Source organism: Triturus cristatus, chromosome 7 (assembly GCF_964204655.1).
Source record: "Triturus cristatus chromosome 7, aTriCri1.1, whole genome shotgun sequence".
In the NCBI taxonomy this organism is placed as follows: Eukaryota; Metazoa; Chordata; class Amphibia; order Caudata; family Salamandridae; genus Triturus; species Triturus cristatus.
In genome coordinates, this window is record NC_140590.1 from 1,208,347,324 (window position 1) to 1,208,369,391 (window position 22,068).

The window sequence follows — 22,068 nt, forward strand, 5'->3', positions numbered from 1 at the left end:
GTCATGACCCCGCCCACTCATCAATTCTCCCGCACAGGCGGGGAATTAGCCTCGTGTGGGTGGAGTGGCGGCGTTATGACGAGACCAGGCCATCATGAGCACAGCTCAACTGTGACTCATGACGGCCTGGTCTCGTCATGAGCACACAAGGGGTTAAAAGGCCCTGGTAACCACATCACCTAGAACCGCTAATTGTAAGAAAATGCAGGGGATGTCCGTGCCCCCATCCCTGAGTCATTAATGGCCTCGCAGAACTCATCCACTGTGGCAGGATCACTTGCGGTGTCCCAGGGAGCTGGAGCGGGCAGTAGCCAGGTGCTATGCGCTCACATTTTGATATTTCTATATTTATTTAACATTTGGTCCAAAACCACTTATCTGCAGAGAAGTAATCTTGTATTTGACATATCCAATTTTAAAGCTTTTAAACTAATCGTCCTTTTTCTATGGCTATTACGGGAATGGTTCTCACAGCAAGCTTTGTCTGTGTACTATTACAGGAGCTTGCCTCAAGTGTTTTTATTGTAATTTCTTGTTCAGTTCGGTTTAGTTTAATAGTCTTTATTATCTCATAACAATGACCATAAAAACACAGATTTCAAAATACATGTCATATAATTTTTCTCCTTCACATCGATTAAAACTATTTTAAAACATCAATGAATAAAATGTATGTATACATTTAAAAAGAAGAAGAAACAAAATAGTATGAAATTATTTTAGGAGCACCCATGGCGATTGCCATTCATTTAAAACTGTTTACAATCTCATCCAGTCCAAAACTAAATATTGTTAAAAAGCATACCTCTTCCTCAATTTTATTGTGGACAAGATATAATTAGGGACAGAGAAACAACTTGTAGGATATTTAGATGTTTTAAAAATATCAGCCCCTCTTAGTGCGATGTAAAGTGCTTATGCTTTAAAAGTGGCTGTAAGAAAAGTCTTCTCAAGCTGCTATATAATGTGCCAAATGTATAAAATGCACTGCCCTTTGAGGTGAAGAATTATCACATGGGCACCCTGGAAGGGATACAAATCAGGAACTATAATTAGGAAAAACAACCAAATAATGAATTGAGCCTTGTGAGATAAAATCCATCTTCTGATTTTCCCACCCAGGTTAAATGCTACTCTAGCCCAGGCGTTGTAGAAACTGGCAAATGGTTAAGAACTGAGGTTATATAGCTTGACCTTGCAATTCTGATCTCATCACTCATTATTATACTTTTTTCCTTAACTAAGGCCTTAGTTTGGGGACCATGGTATCTGGACAATCAAAAAGGTTAGTCATGCCCATATCATTAAAGCTATTCCTGACATATGTCAGCCATAGGACTGAGAGTCTATTTGCAAATTCGGACAGTCGCTCAAAATGTCTCTGATGAAACCTGCTTGTGGGGTACATCAGATTTTAACCCAGAGTAAGAGGGGGGATTTAAGCTTTGTCTTCCAAGTATCCCTTACCCAGTTCACTGTGAGAGATAAAGCTTGGGGTTGATTTCAGGAATGGCAGTAGCTGACAAAGGAACTCGTTTTCGAAGGCCTGGATTCTAGGTGGTGCTGCCCTGGTCTGTCTTGGAACGCAACAGAATAATAGTCAATGAACCCTCCACACATTGCACATGTGCCATCTAGCTCCCTTTGCATGCTCTTCTTGTTCTTGGCCACAAATTTGCCCAGCCTGAAAGCTCCATAGAAGGATAGCATAAATGTTGCCCAGAACAGGCAAGCCTTTTCTGCGGACCTACAGAACGCTGCCATCTCGGCAAGGCCCTCTGCACTAGGAACGATCTGGTTATGACTGGGTGGCCAAGCATTCTAGAAAGGAAGGAAATCGCTGTCATGTGTTGTCATACACAAGTTTCAGAATGCCCCTGAATGCTTAGGGATAACAAGAATGACAGAACAGAAGAAGATGAGAGCCACACCTTCTCCCCTAGTTCTCCAAGAAACTACAGTAAGCACTGAATGGCCCCTCATCGGCATGTCTCAACCTGAGTGTTAATCTGGCTACCACAAGGATCTGGTAGGCTTGGCAACCATATTTGCTGTAACTAACTCCCGGTTGGATGTCAGGGACTGCTGGATCTTGTAGCAGGACACACCCACACATTCCAGGGCTGGTATTTATCCAGAAACTCTCTCTAAAACCTTCCAACAAGCCCTGGGCTGCCACCGGGTTACTGTACACATTGAGCCATGGGACCATTGCCATCCAATTGACCAGGGAGGGATCCTTTGCTAAGAGTGTGTCATCAATCCTGCTTTTGCCCTCTTTATCCTTGAACTTCCAGAGGACAAGGAGTAATCCCGGTGACCTGCCCCACTAAGACCGCTGCTGCGGTGCCCGGTACCCATGCTGATGCAGCAGGGCCTGTTTGCACTACTTGAGCCCCTGCACCCTCAAGGTACCCAATCAATCTCCTGGCCTTTTTAAGGTCATCACCCTCAGTGGCAAGAGCCCGACCCCCAATGGGAGCAGATAACATCCCATACTTCGAAAGCCACAGCAGAACGCTGGCCAGATTGGTCACTAAATCTGGCTGGCTGGCTGGCTGCGGGTTACTGTTGGAGTCATTTCCACCACCAAACAACTAATAAACTCTGGGTAGTGAGTGGCCTGATTTAAGCTCCGCTTCTGCAACTGCTTGTGGACAGTCAGCAACTGGATGTCCAAGAACTGGCTTCAGTTAAATTCTAGCAAGACCAACGTCCTGCTTTTTGGAGCTCATCCCTCTTTTTGCACTCCCGCCTGGTGCCCCCATGAATTGGGCACCAGTTAACACAACCCACAATTTGGGAGTCATGATGAATGACAAACCTTCCTGCACAGACCAAGTCAATGCAGTCTCCTCTGAAGTTTTTTTATACTTTTAAACTGATAAAAAAGATCTTTCCTTTTATTCCACCTCAATTTCAGAAATAAGTTGTTCTATCGCTCGCAATATCCGGATTTGATTCCTGCAACGCCCTTTACCTTAATGCACACAAGTCGGTTCTCAACAAGCTTCAAACACTACAGAATGTAGCTGCGTGTCTTCTTCTCAATATTCTAAAGTATCAATCTGTGTATAAACACCTGAAAAAACGTATCTTCATGGCTCTTGATATCTCGGTCAGCTTTACATGACCACAGACCCACATTTCTCAAAAACAGCTTCAGCAGGTACACGCCCACCAGGGCATTAAAATTTGCCTCAGCTAAATTTGTGACTATCCCTAAATTCAATTTGCAGCTTGGGGTGGCCACTACTTTTTGCTGGGTGCTTCCACCACCTGGAACAATTTTCTATGCTCTATCAAATCCTCTACCAATCTTCTGACCCTCAGGAAATCCCAATTCAGCTTAACTCTTCCTTTTTCTGCACTCTTTAGCCAGCGCCAAGACACCCTTAGGTATTTGTGCACTAGCGAAATGCATTTAACAAAGCATAACATTACTATTGACACTCTGTACAATCCCTCTGCCAGCCACTGGACCCATTACAGCTGAGACACCACTTTGCGGCAACACCTGGTCCGGGGCACCCGGCCCTGAGGGCAACTCCCTAGGAGCAGCTCGTACAAGCAGCCCCTCTCTCCCTCCTTTGAGAGACAGCTACTTCCCCCCCAGGGCCAGCATCAGGGGGCCTCTCTAACCCATCCTTGCTAGCCTCCCCTAGCTCTCTTTGGGAAAGGGGGAAATGCTGCCTTAGGGGCCACTCCTGGTCGCCTACGCCTCTCTCTTGATGCCTCTGTTGCCCCCTGACTCTGGGCGGTCCCTTAATGCCACCAGGAACTCATCCTTGGCATCCATACGGCACATCATAGCTTACAAAAGCACTTCCATGCATGTGTGCTTTGTGCCCTTCTGGACTCTACCTGGCATCTCTGCACCCGCTGGGGAACCAAACCGTACCCACAAAAAACTTCAGCAAACAGAACAAACCTTGCCTTCCAAAATACAGGTGGGTGGGAAATGCACATAACGTACCACTCACAAGCCAGTAAATCCAGGATGCTTCTGTAGTCTAGAAGACACCACCACCGCGCACAACCCAGCACAGGAAAAACCAACCTACTTTTCAGTCCCCTCTCAGCAATGCCACAAGCCATGGCAGACCTCCCAGCCACAATCAAATGTAATGCTTAAAAGATAATCTCCTAGCCAAAATCAACAATATAAGCTGTACACATGAGGTACTAAGAACCAATAACATGCCCACAATTCCCTGCCCCCTTTCTTAGGCCTCTGGAGCTAGAGCCTCCACTGTGTGACTGTGCATCACGGGTCAGGCAAGTAAAAACTCAAGTCTGCGCTGCTGCTGGTGTGTGGCCAGATGATTGCAGCTGACTTTGGTCAGGGAATGCAGAGAGACAAAAGCAGAAAAACAACAAACAAAAGTAGTACTGGTACCCCAGCCGGAGGACCAGAGTTGTCCTGTAGGCGAAGCGGCGAGTGGCAAAGAGACCGCTTTGCCCCTCGGCAGCCCCTTTTATGGGTGGGGCCCAGCGTGAACTGGCAAGGACGTGACCTGGAAGCGCTTACACCACTTCTGGGTCACCTCACGACCAATGCTCAATTCCTGAAGCCAAGACTGGCTGGTGGCAGTGGCGTCACATGCTGCTGCCCCCAACCTCCCGGGCTGGTCCAGGGCAACCACCACAGTTGCGGCTCCCCTGATTTGAGGGCGCCTTGCCAATTCTTTAGGCTTAGTTACAAACTTATCCACCGTTTCATACCACGTTTTTGGCTGAGTACAGAATATATGAGGAGCCATAGTCACATTAACTAATTTGGAAAGCCTTGTTTATCACCTTACTTTGGCTTCTTATAAACATCTGGTAGAATTATCCATTGGTCTTCTACTGCAGATGGACGGTATTTGATTAAGTGCTGACATATCCTTAAAGAACTACGTGACAGGACTTTGTTTCTTGTTTAGGGGAAATTGTTACCTTCCAATAACAATTTAGTTTTTGAACATCTCTATTCATTCCTTCCACTCAATGGGGAGTGCCAGATTACATAAGAAAACATGGTGAAAGAATCACTGCATGTGTTGGACATTCATGAGTAAGCTACAAACACAGGGTGCAAAGTAGAATATAGCACTGGTGTACCCGTCACCGAGTTGTAGCAGGTAAACTCACAGATTTCAAAGAAGGATATGTGCTGGTAATGAGATGTATGTTATCTGTTCAATTGTATAGTGGTTATACTGTAATGCAAAGATAGGCAAATATATACACTAGGTTTATCATTGTCAATGTTTAACCACAAAAGAGCTGCTCCTAAAGTGATAACCGCTATAAGGTTTGAGTTATATTGTGAGTGGGGACATCTCACAAAAAGTAACAGACTGGTCTCACACACCATCTGGTGTCATGCTTCATCATTGACCAGTCCTCGCCCTCTAAAACTAGGGGTGGGTGGAATTTGCGTAATCGCGTTACGCAAATCTCCGCGAAACGGTAAAAAATCTCCGCGAACATGCAGAAATTCCGCGAACACGCGGAATGGCTTGTTCGCGATACTTTTTTCCTGTTCACAGTTGCTGTCTGCGTGCTCGAGGAGAAATATCTCGCGAACACGCATTTGAGAGCGCGAACAAGAAAAAATTTCGCGAAGTCGCGGAAACCAGAATTTTGGGCAATTTCGCGTTCTCCGCTGAGGTTCTGTAACGATCCGAACCCGTGAATTCGGTATCGTAGTACTGACACGATTTCGGTACCAATGAACCGCAAATGATCCATTGTATACATGACAGTGTATTCGCTGCGCAACTAGCATGAATTCACTGGAAAATAGGGCATTCTGTTGTAAAGTCGTGGCATCCATTTTAGTTACGGCATCCATCTTGTTTCTTGCCCTCACATAGTCAATGAACGGACGATGAACCCGGCAGAGTCACCTTGTTAAGGACACGTAAGCTCGAGCCCGAGAAAGGCTGACGCTGCATGACTAGGCAGAATCAAGCTGCCTCCCTTGCCTGAGGCCAATCCTGCTATACTGGTTCTCGTGTCCGTTGTCCTGACTGAAAGGCCGAAGACGGTAGCCATGCCCGTTTATGGTCCATAAACACCTCTTATCCTACATTTCAATCCTTTGCACCTGGCTCTGCTCCTTTCCTTCTGGGCTTTTACAATGGGGAGGTTACGATTTTTATGATGGGGAGGATCGGGCGAAGAATGGAAAACTGTCGAGAGGATCTGATCGAATACTGAAAACCTACAACTAATTATTGTTTGATGTCAAATTTACTGTTTGTTTGGGATACCGGGTTGGGCATGAGAAATATTTGTGTAATGTTGCCTAAAGACATTTTGCGTGTACTTAAAGAGTAACCCACTTAATGCAATTTGAACAGTCTCGTAGATTCTGCCTCTGTGTGGTTCCTATGATTTCTGTGTCCCTGCAGTAAATAAACCTTGGTCTTTGACGCCGCCATCGAGAAGCCCGTGTCTCTGTTTATTTGTGCACCGAGACAGGAGGAACTCAGGGGTCTTCGGGTGTTGTTTCCCTGACACCTCTGGACTCTTAAAAGTCCAGAACCTCAAATTGGCGCCCAACGTGGGGCGACGTCATCCGGTACCGGTCCAAAGCCTGAAAAGTTCGAGAAGTTTCGTGTAAAGACTCCGGAGGGAGGTACCCCGCTTCATCGATCCCTGCATGTCGTAAAAGTGGCCCGACGATTTCTTCCACGAGGGTTCCCGTTCCAGACGGCTACAGAGGACCGCTGCCCTGACTGTCGCCCTGTCTTGGACCCGAGGTGCAGACCTTAGTACAGCGAGACGTAGACGGGTTCTCCTTGGTGACGTCTTCCATATTTCAGTTAAGTATTTAGTTACGCTCGATTTGGTTGTTCCTTGTTGCTCTGGTTTGATTCGTAGATTATCATTGGTTGCTCTTGTTTAGATAATCTTTGTTTTAGTATTGGTTCATTTTGGTAGGCCTAAGTTCTCTGCGCATTTTGGTTGGAATTTGTTTTTGTTGTCATGACTACCAGTAGTAATTGTTTCTTGTCCTGGTTACGTTGCAACGGGGATTCCCGGTTGGAGGATTCGTGTTTGGTTCCTCCGATTGGAACTCCTACGTATGAGCTCTATTGTAAACATGGTGTGGGTCCTATTACGTATAATGAAGTATGGGTCCGTTATACCAAGAAAGATGGTGTCCTTAGTTGGCCACCGCATGGTAGCTTCGAAACGGAAATACTAGATAATCTAGAAATGAAGTTGTTCAAGAAAAAAGCCCGGCCGGCAATGTTTGATTCTTTTCGCGTATGGCGCAAAGAAGCCAAACAGAAAGAAATTAGGAAAACGAAGAAAGAACAGAAAGAGAAAGGGTTGACTTTAATGGAGTCTGCTAGGCAGTTGCATGTCAACGAGACTGAGAAAGCAATGGAGATGGCGAATAGAAAACATAATTTGGCAATTGATAAATGTTACCCTGTATTGCCATCATGTCCTGCTAAGCCGATGGAGGATCATGAAAAGGATCCTCTGTTGTCTTACCTGTTGAATTCACCTCCACCGTATGCACAGGGTATTACGGTACCACAGTTACTACCTATTGTACAGCCAGCTGCTGGTCAGCCTGGAATAGCTGCTCCACTTCCTTTGATTGCAGCTCCTATCCTTCCCGTGGTTAATGTTCCTTCGGCACCCCCTCTTCCTGGGTTGCCCGTTCCGCCTTTGCCTGTCGTTTCGCAAACTGCTTTACCTGCTACTCCCACCCTTACTATTTCACCTGCTCCAGCTGCCCTGCTCCCGAACCCTGTGAATATTCTGACTCCGCTTTCCGTTCGTCGGTAAATAACCGACTCTGTAACTAATATCTTAACTCCTCTCTACAGGTCTTTAATTGAGACCCCCGTTTCTGACTCTATACAGAGACGTAGCCAGCTTCCTGGTTCCCAAGAACGAGACAATTTAGATTCGACAGCTCTTAGGTGGATGTCGAAAGCGGTGAAGTATGATGCACGAAGAGTGTTAGAAACATTTATGCAATGGAACGAACCAACTCAACGTTATGTTTTTGACGTGATGTGTTCTCTTGTGCGTGAGGAATGGGAAGATGATGATTTAGACTCCGTCCCCACTGACCTGATAAATATTCAACAGAAATTTGCCGCAGGAATGGTGATAGGTCCAGAAGTAAGGGGAGCGATAGAACTGATTTTAGCTTATAGGGATGAGTCCCCTCTTCGAGCGACAAGAGACCCTGATGGTTCACCGATTACTACTAGGAAACGACGAGGACAATATCCAATGAGGGAAGTTCCACCGATATGGCGTGATGCAGTTCAAGCTGATGCGGCTCATAATATTGCAGCTGCCCCGGCACATTTCCAGAGAGTGTGGATACACATCCCTTGGAAACGGGCTGAAGTATTAGCAGTAAAACAAGCATTACCAGACCCACGTAAAAATCCTGCTGGTTATTACAAAGAGTTAACGCAGACAGTTCAAGCGTGTGTCATGAATTTGGCAGATATTGAAATGTTGTTTGGTAATGTGGTGCCACAGCCTATATGGGCCAAAATTCGGCAAGAGAACCACCCAATCGCCTTAGGAGGCGATTGGGCAGCTATTATAGCGGCAGATGCGCAACAAGTTGGCGGTGCGAAACCAGAACCTCTGATTGCTGCCTTACCTGGCAGAATAATTACTCTGATGAAAACGCTGATGCCAGCGTTACGAGTCAATTGGGATAAATTATCTGCATGCAAGCAAAAGAAGGACGAAAGCGTCTCTGATTTCTTCACTAGATTTGAAGAGACCTTCGTAGATCACAGTGGGCAAGATATGAGTACTGAGGGAGGCCAGAGATTGTTTGTCGACAAGTTTGTGTTTAATTTACTACCTGAGCTTAGTAACAAGTTAAAGGATTCTGAAAGTGCATGGGCAGTATCGACGACAGCACAGATACTTGCAACTGCTCAGTATTACGAGAATAGAGAGAAAGAAGAGAAGTAAAAATCAGAAAAGAAAACGAAAGATTTAAAGACCAAAGTTCTTTTGCAACAAGCCTATCCGCCTCGTTCGAATCAGTCAGATTCACAGCAACGACCTCAGTTTCAGCAACAGCCACAATTCCAGCAGCCACAACTCCAGCAAGGGATGGCCCAAAGATTTAATTATAGTTTTCCCCGACAACAGTTAGCATGGAATCAGTGTGCTTATTGTAAAAAGGAGGGTCATTATAAGAATGAGTGTCCAGTTCTGCACCCACAAACTAGTGGTGTCCCAGCTCAGAGAGGTAATGTTGGGTTTACGCAAGCTCCTAGAGGTAGAGGGCGTGGTATGATGACACCACAAACTGATCGCCAATCGAATTATTTCGATCAGCGAAATATACAACCTACGCAACCAGGTAGATCTCCACAGTATCATGTTGAAGATTACTATGATCATAATGAAGAGATTCAAAGAAGCGAGCAATAGGACAGCCGCAGGCAGAGAGAGGGAGTAGTATCAGTTCCAGTTGATCAAAGTGGACCTTATGTCGCAGTAGTTACCTCAGGCGTGGTCAAACCGTTTCTGTTGGATACTGGTGCGGCAAAAAGTTCAATTATGCATGCGAAACTCCCTGGCGCACCTTGGTCTGGCTTAACGAACACTTCGGTAGGATTCTCAGGCGCCCCTGTTCACAATCCTGTTTCTAGTCCTTTGTCAATTTCTGTTGGGCCATGCAAACTAGAAGCACCCCTTATCCTAACAACCGGTTGTAATGAAAATCTGCTTGGTTTAGATCTGTTGAAACGCCTGCACGCGACACTGTACTGTTCTCCTTCGGGAGTACAGCTCACATTAGGCAAACGAGTCATTTCTCCAATGTATATGTCAATGGATAAGCTCCCACCGGAGCTGCGTTCTCTCCCTGATACTCTTTGGGCAACTGGTCCTAATGATGTAGGCCTCTTGGAAATTCCCCCTTATGTGGTAAGTCTGAAAGCGAATGTTAAATTTCCACGAATTCCACAGTATCGGATTTCGAATGAAGGTGAACGAGCACTCTTGCTGATTGTGAAAGACTTAATACAGAAAGATGTGATTGAGGAAACTAGAGGAAACGTCTGCAATAGTCCTGTTCTGCCGATTTTGAAACGTACTGACCCTACCAAACCTCCAATTTACAGATTTGTGATTGACCTCAGAGAGGTTAACAAAATAGTGATTCCACAGTTTCCTGTGGTACCAGATATCACTGCATTACTGACGTTGATTCCTGCCTCAGCTTCATGGTTTACAGTGATCGACTTGAAAAATGCCTTTTTCAGCATTCCCATAGCCGAAGAAAGTAGAGACATTTTTGGTTTCTCCTTAGGAGGTCGCAGTTTCAGATTCAAACGCGCTCCACAAGGTTATTGTGAGAGCCCTTCAATTTACAGCCAAGCATTAAAGAGTCAATTAGATGCCCTTGTACTTCCTCATGGTGTTGCTCTGATCCAATACGTAGACGATCTTTTGCTAGCCGCTGATGACAAGGAAACTTGCAAAGCAGCCACAATTTCTTTGTTGCGCCATTTGTCAGACTTACATCACAAGGTGTCACCTTCTAAACTGCAATATTGTTGCCAAGAAGTGACCTATTTAGGTCATCTTTTGTCAAAGGAGGGAAGAAGGTTGACCCCAGAGAGAATCAAAGCAATTTCACAGATGACTGTACCAAGCACACAGAGAGAAGTGCGTGCGTTTTTGGGTATTACGTCATACTGTAGGCAATGGATCCCAAATTTTTCTCTCATGGCAAAACCATTGGTAGCCCTGACTGGAAAAGGTGTTCCGAGCCCTTTGCCATGGTCTGATGAATGCCAACAGAGCTTCTCTGACTTACGTGATGCGCTGTGTTCAGCTCCTGTGTTGGGTACTCCTGACTACAGTAAGCCGTTTACACTATATGTCCATGAAAGAGAAGGTTGTGCATTGAGTGTATTAACGCAACAATTTGGTGACAAACAGCGGCCTTGTGCATATTTCTCATCCACATTAGATCCGGTAGCCAGAGCGTTGCCAAGTTGTTTGAGAGCTACAGCAGCAGCTGCAGTGTCTATTCGACAGTCTGCTGGACTAGTCATGAACAACATGTTAGTAGTCATGGTTCCACATGCTGTGGATACACTCATGAATCGAACGAAAACTCAGCACCTCACCAGTGCTAGATTATCAGGCTATGAGCTGACGCTTTTGGCAAGTCACATTCAGATCAAGCGATGCAACATATTGAATCCAGCAACGCTGTTGCCGACTACTCAGGAGTCGAGTGATTCAGAGCCCCATGATTGTTGTTTCAGAACTGAGGAAGAGACAAAAGGTCGGATTGATTTAAAAGACACTCCGTTACTAGACCCAGACGGCCCTTTATATGTCGATGGGTCTTGCTTTAAACTACAGAATGGTGATGTGACGGCCGCGTATGCAGTCACGACTTTGAGTACGATTGTTGAGACTGCAAGAGTGAGTCAGAATTCTGCCCAAGCTGCAGAATTAATTGCATTAACAAGAGCGTGTGTTTTAGCTGAGGGAAAGAGAGTGAATGTGTTTACTGATAGCCAGTACGCCTTCGGCGTTGCACACAATTTTGGGCGTCTCTGGAGAGAAAGAGGTTTTCTCACGTCCCATGGGACTAAGATCCAACATGGACAGTTAGTCAGCGATCAATTGGAATCCCTGACTCTACCGAATGAAGTTGCAATTGTGAAGTGCAGTGCACATCGAAAGATTACGGATGATGTTGGCCGTGGGAATGCGTTTGCTGATGAGGTCGCTAAAGAAACGGCCAAGAACATGACGAGCCGAATGTACGTTGCAACGTCTGCAAGATGGATTGCGGAATCAGGAATGTGTGAGAATACGATTGAAAGTGTGAAAGCAATCCAGAATGAAGCAACTGAAAATGAGAAGAATGAATGGAAGGAGAAAACAGGTAAAATGGATTCAAGTGGATGTTGGGTCGATTTGTCTGAGCAGCAACGCTGGATGTTACCTGACGCATATGTACTTGCAGTAGTCACGATGGCGCATGGAGCGGCGCACATCAATTCGAAAGGGATCTGTAAAATGTTAGCTCCAGTATGGAAGAACGATGGAATTACTAAGTGTGCAGAAAGAGTGGTGAAGAATTGCATGATATGCCTGATGCATAATCCTGGCAAGGGAACCCCAACCCCAACTGGCCATTTTGCTCCCCCTTCTTGTCCCTTTGAAGTGATTCAGTTGGATTTTATCCACATGGACAGGTGTAACAATCTCAAATACGTCCTAGTGGTAGTCTGTGCCTTCTCAAGATGGATTGAGGCATATCCGTTAAAGGATAACACTGCTATGTCCACTGCCAAAATCCTCCTCAAAGAATACTTCCCTAGGTATGGTATGCCACGGATTGTTTGGTCGGACAATGGAAGTGAGTTTGTAGGGAAAGTTATGAAGAGTGTGTGTGCGGGCCTGGGTATTTCCCAGAAATTCCACAGTGCGAATCACCCACAGTCAGCGGGTTTGGTTGAAGGATACAATGGCACCCTGAAGTTGAAACTTGCGAAAATTCAAGCTTCCACTGGTCTCTCTTGGCCAGACGCACTGCCTTTAGCTTTACTGTCCACCAGAGCGACTGTACACTCTCGAGTAGGGCTTAGCCCATATGAGATTGTGTTCGGCCGCCCTGCTAATGTTTGGGGAGTCCCTAGGCCAAAGGAAATCAAACAGATTGAATACCCAATGTTGATTGATTATCTTCATGATCTGACTGCTAAATTGAGCCTTATTCATCAACAGGTATTCGAATCCTTGCCTAAACTGCCGGAGAGTCCAGGCCACACGTTGAAACCCGGCGACCAGGTTGTAGTTCGGAACTTTGAACGTACTCGGAACCTCCAGCCAAGATTCGTGGGCCCGTTCCAGGTCCTCCTCACAACCAGAACTGCAGTACGCCTAGCTGGCAGGAAAAATTGGGTGCACGCCAGCCATACGAAGCGTGTCCCTCTTCCACTTCCCTATGACAACTGGGTTAGACAGGGAATTGGTGTATCCGAGACAGAACCTGTTCCTAGGCACATCCCTTTCAGTGATGCAGAGTACCTAACGGACCACCCACGAACGGAAACACAGAACTTTGACACCTCAGCAGAAACCGCTCCTTTGAATCCTGAACCGAGTACTGTACAAAGTGAACACTTGTCACCTGTGGAGTCGAACATTTCCGCACCTGTAGACCAGCTATTCCAAGACCAGACAAGACCCGGGAAGTACAGATATAACCTACGTTCTCATGTGATGAGCTAATGACATTGCATTATTGCCTCTCTGTTTGAAAACTGTAAAACTGTTTTGATCGTATTGCATTCCATTCAGTCAGGAAGTTTGCTAGAATTTTTTATCTTTTAGTTTTTCTGTTTCTCTCACCTTGCCATCTGGGTTACCGTAGGGTCGTAACGTGTGCCTTGTTTTAATTTGCAGGGAATCAGACACTAGGTTGGTTTCTTCTGTTTGTCTTGGGAACTCCCAGGATAAACAGAGGCAAGTTTTTAACAGGTACAAACCATCCGTTGCGAACGGTTGTAGAAGATGGAGCTTCCTGAATTACGACGGGTTAATGTCATAAATGTGCACAAGACAAAACTATATGACATATTGTACAGTAAATGTTTCCTAATGCAATGTACTCTGACACTTCTGATTGTCTTAATAACTTTGGTAGGCGGGATTATTTTTGGTATTCAATTGATCTTTACACCTGTTACATCTACAGTATCTCCCCATGCTCCTGTCTCTCCGACTGTTGTTTCTCTTCACTCTTTCCATCCTTTTTCTGCCAACGAGCAAGCTCGACGCTCTGAGTTTATAAATAACACTTTCATTCAGCTCTTGCACCAACATCAACTAGTGGTTAACACAACAAACTGCTGGGTGTGTGGCTTGATACCACATACCATGGACAAGGGCATCCCTTATTTGGTTCTGCCTTTTAGTTATAATGGATCATTCTGGGCATTCCAGACCATGTTCGCTTATGCCCTAGAGACCTATCCCCCACGACCTCCGCGTTCTACCCGGTATAACTCTGCTAATAGAGCCTTGGTAAAAGAAATCACTGACATGGTGAGAGATGTCAATGATACTCCGTACATTCCCAAGGATGAATTGCGAGTTTACATGGGTTGGAATGTTACGGAATACGGCATTACTCTGGGTGAGAACAAACGTAAGAGCTCAACTCCGATCTGGGTCGTACCCCACCAAGGTCAAGTCTGTTTGCAAGGAAATGGGAGGAATCCGAAAGCTCGACTAGGGAAGAGTGACTGTATCGAAACATACGTTTTCCCGTCACAGTCTTCCCCTGCATTCTTAGCTGCTAAGGGTACCTATTTTGTTTGCCAAGACAGAGCATACACATGGCTGCCTGCTGACTTCTCAGGCTCATGTTACATCGCTCAACTGTTACCTCCGACATACACTGCTGCACCGTACTATCACAAAACTAGAGTTGTGAGAGGTGTTTTCAGTAAAGAAGATACTGCTGGCCAAGAGGCAGGAGACTTTTTCAAGGGTTTCCTCCCATTCTGGGGGCCTATGGCCAACAGTAGAAACTTACGTCAACTAACACGGGTAGTTGAGTCCACTATCACTGAAACTGCGGGTGCCCTTAGTAACCTGACAGCTGAGCTTCAAGCGGATCGCCTCATGACATTACAGAACCGTATGGTTCTTGATGTGTTACTTGCAGATCGAGGTGGAGTATGTAAGATGATCCAATCAAGTTGCTGCATTTTTATTCCAGATAATGCGCCAACAGTATACAAGGCCATCTCTAAGTTACATAAGATTTCTGACTCTATTCATGTAGAGGAAGGTGACTGGTCATTAATGGGATGGTTCTGGAGCCTGTTGTCCGCGTCGGGATGGAAGGTTCTAATAGTCATTGGTGTTGCATTGGTATTTGTATTTTCGTGCTGTCTCATTGTTCAGTGTGGTCCTGCTTTATGTAATCTCTGCATTTCTACATGCGTAAGAAAACCACCTGTTTTTAGAGATACGCCACGAGATAGAGTAATGCTGCAACAACACATCAGTGACCTGATGAGCATAGAAATGGACTCTGACATAGAGTGAGTTATTGCCTATGTAAGGGCAAAAGGACGGTCTGAGGTTCTGTAACGATCCGAACCCGTGAATTCGGTATCGTAGTACTGACACGATTTCGGTACCAATGAACCGCAAATGATCCATTGTATACATGACAGTGCTTTCGCTGCGCAACTAGCATGAATTCACTGGAAAATAGGGCATTCTGTTGTAAAGTCGTGGCATCCATTTTAGTTACGGCATCCATCTTGTTTCTTGCCCTCACATAGTCAATGAACGGACGATGAACCCGGCAGAGTCACCTTGTTAAGGACACGTAAGCTCGAGCCCGAGAAAGGCTGACGCTGCATGACTAGGCAGAATCAAGCTGCCTCCCTTGCCTGAGGCCAATCCTGCTATACTGGTTCTCGTGTCCGTTGTCCTGACTGAAAGGCCGAAGACGGTAGCCATGCCCGTTTATGATCCATAAACACCTCTTATCCTACATTTCAATCCTTTGCACCTGGCTCTGCTCCTTTCCTTCTGGGATTTTACAATGGGGAGGTTACGATTTTTATGATGGGGAGGATCGGGCGAAGAATGGAAAACTGTCGAGAGGATCTGATCGAATACTGAAAACCTACAACTAATTATTGTTTGATGTCAAATTTACTGTTTGTTTGGGATACCGGGTTGGGCATGAGAAATATTCGTGTAATGTTGCCTAAAGACATTTTGCGTGTATTTAAAGAGTAACCCACTTAATGCAATTTGAACAGTCTCGTAGATTCTGCCTCTGTGTGGTTCCTATGATTTCTGTGTCCCTGCAGTAAATAAACCTTGGTCTTTGACGCCGCCATCGAGAAGCCCGTGTCTCTGTTTATTTGTGCACCAAGACAGGAGGAACTCAGGGGTCTTCGGGTGTTGTTTCCCTGACACCTCTGGACTCTTAAAAGTCCAGAACCTCACCGCGGAACGCAAAATTACCGAAATTCCGCATATTCCGTGAGCGGAACGGAATTTACCGCCCAGGCCTATCTAAAACCTTGGTTTGATAGAGGGCGGGCATATACCTGATGACAGGGATGCACTTCTAAACTAAGTGGGGGCCCGTATATGAGTGAGTGAGATTAAAAATCATTATAGTGGGGGAATTAGTGTCCCCTAACCGCTGTGTTTGACCTCTAAACACAACGGTTAGGGGACACTAATTCCCCCACACACCGTCACCTGCTTTTAAACATCATATAGTTACCTTTCACATTAAAAAACACAATGAGGCTAACTATAATGATTTTTAATCTCACTCACTCATACACGGGCCCCCACTTAGTTTAGAAGTGCATCCCTGTCGTCATGATGAAGCATGACACCAGGTGGTGTGTGAGACCAGTCCGTTACATTTTGTGAGATGTCACCACTCACAATATAACTCAAACCTTATAGTGGTTATCACTTTAGGAGCAGCTCTTTTGTGGTTAAACATTCATAGTTGGAGGCTGCTAGCTCCTAAAACCCCGTGCCTCTTGTTCCCTCCTCCACACAGTGTGGAGCTCATGTGTTTTTGATTTTGTTATCATTGTCAATCACTGATAAACATATGTGATTGAAAGGCACAGCGTTAAAACAGAAAAGTTAACAACCCTTAGAAAGGTCACTTGAACAGACAGGAGCTCCCAAAAGGGAAGATCACAGGACTATATGGCTTGTTGACAAGGGGCAGTCATGTGTGCATGGTGTGTCTGTCACCGAAGAAAAAAGAAAGCACAGTTTCTGTGAATCGGATCTCCACTTGTTTAAATGCCTGTTGTGTTAATGAGAATATGCAGATGATTTATAAAAAAAAGTTGGGCTTCTATAACAGTATTCACAATTATTGTTTTGTTCCATGATAAAATAAGGCTTAGTTCATAATCGCCGGAACCCACAGGCGTGTGTTCCTGTTGCTGCATTGCTATGCTCTAGGTGAGAAGACTTTATGCCTGAGGGGTCTTAACCACTGCTGAACTGCAGGGGCTGGCATTTTACTGCAGCATTGCTTTGGGGGTCTTGAATCCGCACAAGGATGGCTGGTTTCACCTGGTGCCCACCTGCAGCTATTTGGTAAGTCAGCAGGTTTTGGGACACTAAGATCTGCTCACTTTCCTGGCTGCACAATAAATTCCTTAGATGACGTGACAAAGCTCTCATATAACAGGACATATATTGCTAACAGAGATTCTCCTTGCATTGGGGTTAGGCTAATAGTACAAGGTAGCCTGGTAACTTGTCGGCAAAACATTTGAACTTTTCATAGTCAACACAAACAGGGAAAGGGCCACCATGTCTCTCTAGTCAGACACAGCCTTAAGACAGTGCTTATCACAAGGTGCATCACCACCACCACAATGGAATGCCAGGACCAGTTTGAAAGCTCAGCCAGTGAGAAACCCGGATTTATGGACAACTTGTGCATGTTCCATGACAGCTAAGACACAGAAGAGGCATAACATCCTCGGCATACATTCCGCATGTATAGAGGATTAGTTCAACATGACTACCTGACTTTATGAAGTCCATAGGAACATTGTTTTTAACTGTAATGTTGGGGAATAACAGAATATAACATAGTTAGATATAATATAATGTTTGAAACAGTAGAGAACTCCTATCCAATGTGTCATTACGCACAATAAATTGATGACTAATTTTATGTTCCTTTTCCTGTTGACTTCCGTAAAATTATTAAGCCCCAATTATGAGCGGCACAATTATACACAGAGTGATAACTGAGTAAATTATGCTACTCATATATACAAGTCTCTCCTGGCCCGCAATTATCAGGTTGACAAACTTCAGACGTGATAATTCTGGGCCTGGAGATGCTGGGCCTGTCTTTACTTCTGGATAGGTAGGGGTGGTGGGGAGCTGAACAGCGTGGCCCCCCACATAATACCTGCAGGAGTAGAGGGGGAGCAGAAATTTGCTCTCCAGACAGGATGAAGTCAACCATGACCACATATGATCACACTGCGAGTGCCTGAAGGCCAGCAAAGGGTCTCTGGGCTATTCTGAGGGTTTGACAGCCTATTAGTTGTATCTATGGGCAAACTAAGGGTCTCTACTGGACAGCTACAGGAGTGTAAGGACCAGCAGGTGTTACTTAATTACAACACAGGGAAGATTTGTTTGGCTACCACGCCACTCAGAGGAAAACACCAACCCAAGGTTTGACTCAGCCGTTGGCTCATTTTGATGTATTACCTTATGGTGGACTAAGGTACACACTGTGCCTAAATAGCTTAGAAAAACTTTCTATACAGGTAAATGGATTATTTCCCCCAACTAAATGTGTCGACTCCCCAGTTATGCTTTGACGATGAGCATTATGGTGATTAGAATCAAGATAACTTTCGGCAATCTGTATGTAAATAGTTCTGAGGCTTTTAACCTCATGCTAAACCTGGTTAATAATGTAATAATCATGAAAGTTGTGCACAGTGCACCGCAAACATAGTCCTTCATATAGAGATCTTGCTCTTTTCCTCTTATGTATTTTTTTTTACTGCATATGATTGTACACTCATGATCCAATAAGGTGATTATTTGTAAGTATATTTTTTGCTTCATTTTACATTATGTCAATTTGTCTTGTATATTGATTTTAAAGTTTTACATATTAAATGTTTTTGTAGCCCTGAAGAAGTCCTGTTGGAACAAAACACATTGGCTACAGCAAAATAAAATGCAGTTTTTAAATAATGAGAAGATCATGAATAAAGGAATCAACTTTTAAGGAAAAATGACCATTGAGTCTGTGCATTATGTGATTTAGTTGTGATTTAATTCTATAACTTTCATTGCATATCATAAAAAACTATGGTAAGTAGTGGGTGCTGAGCAATTATTTTTGGTAAGTGTAGATTAGGGTTTGTAGTTTAGTGTTTCTTTATTGAACGTTTTGGAGCAGTTCTAGGAAGATTATGGTTCTAGAGTGCGCTAGAATGTTGTAATTTCAACTGAAATTGTAGTTGCATGCTGACCTCCAGCATGTGTGATTTAAGCAACTTAATTATGTACTAACTTTTGAATACATGTACCTGATCCTTCAAATTGTCTTTGCACTCCTGTTTGGGATAAGACACTTGAGGAGGGATCCATAATAGCTCCCTTTCTTCTCAATCTTTACCTTGAGCCATTGAGTTCAATTTGGGTTAGTATACCAGAGTCTAGCTTTATCAATGTGCTGTAAATATTTTTATATCAAAACCTCATTGATCCATGCCATCATCACACTGCAATGCATTCATCAGGCCACAGGGGTGAGTGACCAACAACATTATTTTATTATATTCTCCCTGAAACTCAAAAACAATTTGGATCCTGATATACTAAAAGAGCTGTCATGCTGCCCTTCCCTCGCACCGTAGTATCTCTAGGTTTCATGTTCGATACTTCCCTGTCATTTGTATCACTCATTTTTTAAAATCACCAGTGCAGAGAACTTTCACCTTTAAGACCTTAACCCCTTCAATGCCCCGCCCTTTCCCCCTCCTGTGCCGGGCATTGTATTAGGGGGCGGGGTCCATGACGAGATAGTCTTGTCATGGGCACAGCGCAACCGCGCTCCATGACGAGACTATCTCATCATGGGCATAGAAGAGGTTAAAGAACATAATGCCATTGTTGACATCTGACCAACTAAAGGTTGATGCTTCGACTTTAATTATACCACAACACAGCTTTGGTAATGCAGTCCTGACAGTTCTGCCAAAATGATGACTTAACCTCCTGAATGGCACTCCTGATGTTTAGGGGCAGATTTATGAGGGACTTGCGCCCCATTTACGCTGCCGTTGCGTCACTTTTGTGACGCAGCGGCGGCGTAAACCCTGCGCCATGTTGCGCCCCATTTACATCGTGACGCATCTATGGAGATGCGTCACGGTGTAAAGCCCTGCACCACATGAAACCTGCGTTAGGTTTCATGTGGGCGTTGAGCATGGATGCGCCAGGGAAGATGCGTCACGCAAGTTTGCCCTTGCGACACCGCAGATGCGCCGCATTTACAATGCGGTGCATCGTGGCGCAAGGACAAGCAGATACATGACGCATCTGCCGGCGTAAGGTTGGCGCAGTGCTGAAGTTGCGTCGCAAGCGCGATGCAACTCCAGCACTGTTCCAACCTACCCTATCCCTAACATGGTGTGTCAAGCCTTACGCCTGCTTCAAGCAGGCGCACGGTTTTGACGCATCAGCGTTGGGAAAGTGACTCAGTGAAATCTTATAGATTTCACTGAGTCACTCTTCAGGGGCGTTCCTGCGATGGAACGCCCCCCCTGAGTAGCAACGCCCACATGAAACCTGACGTAGGTTTCATGTGGCGCAGGGCTTTACACCGTGACGCATCTCCATAGATGCGTCACGATGTAAATGGGGCGCAACATGGCGCAGGGTTTACGCCGCCGCTGCGTCACAAAAGTGACGGAACGGCGGCATAAAAGGGGCGCAAGTCCCTCATAAATCTGCCCCTTAGTGTTTAGGTCAGACTCTTCTCATCCTTGAGAAAGTACGATCATATAACATCCATCCTTTCTGCCCTTCATTGACTCCAAATTGAGGTGACAGGTGAGATTATGTTTGGATACCCCAAGGGCAAAGCACAACATCTAAAAATTCCTACCAACTGCAATGACTAGCTCAAAATCTCAAGTGGCAAAAGACACCTAAACAGTAGGAATAAAATACTCTTGGAATCCCCAAGTGTAAGAAAATCACATGCTAAACATCATTTATTATCAGGAGCAAGTATCACCTTCTAGAAATCTTTACAGAGCATTTTAAGACTAAAGCCTAGTCTCATGTTCTCCCACAAACAATTACAATAACCTTTTTGTCAAACTAAATCTTGCCAATAAGTAGCTGTCCTCAATGATGATCCCATCTGAAATACACTTTTAGTACCATTTCTGTCATATTCACATAAAGACTGCTATTTTACTCCAGTATTAAGTCCCACCTCCAATACTTGTTGATTTGTGCTATTTAATATGTGTTACAGTCTAGAACGATGGAGCGCTACAGAAAACTCCCTCATATCAATCAGTGAACAAACATGTGCTAGCGTTATCTAGCCTTAACCTCATACCAACAAGGTCCAGGAGCACAAGATACATTTACAAAGTAGTAATGCTCAAATATAATGAGACATTTTAAATGATAGATATTTTTAAAGACTTCCCTGAATCTGTTGCACAGGGAATGAATGATGGTCAACAGTGCTTTACAACTAGTGATGGAAAACATCACTGAAGCTCTGAGATGAAAAACACAGACTAAACGGGGTCTAAACCAATCATCTCCAGTGCCAAAGCAAAACCTCAGAGTGACTTCTGTGCTGTGACTCTGTAATAATCAGTGTAGGCTTTCAATACGCGCATTCTTTGTTGCCTAAACTTTGTATAGCGCATGACAGCAAGAACTTAAATTGTTCCAGCTCCTGAAGTTGAGTAAGGATTGGCTTTTCCTACACATATTTTAACACAGAAGCTCTCAGTAGTATAAATAGCATTCCTTTAGAAAAATTAAACAAGGTATACAGCATTATCAATAATTTTCTTGCAGAAGAACCAATTTAGGTGATAAATGAGGAAGGTATTACATATATTATGGAACTGGAATACTGCATCAATATTTTTCTTGGAATTGAGGCAATTTAGCTGATAAAATTAGGAATATATTACAAATATTATAAACAATATTCCTCACAGAATACGCAATTATTAAAAAGGCATCTCAAACTTTATTATGAAACATACCTCTGTGTATACAATCTCACTGCACCGTAGTTACTGAAATACGCAATTGTGGAATGCTACTGAACTAATGATACAATTTGCGTCCATATCATACCTGAGGATACCTGCTGACACCAAGGATTCTGGCCATAGGAAGGGTTGCCGCAGATATCAGATCACCAATGATGGCAGATGTTTTCAACTTGGCCGCACAGCTGTAATTTGGGACAGTCGTCCGATGTCCTGA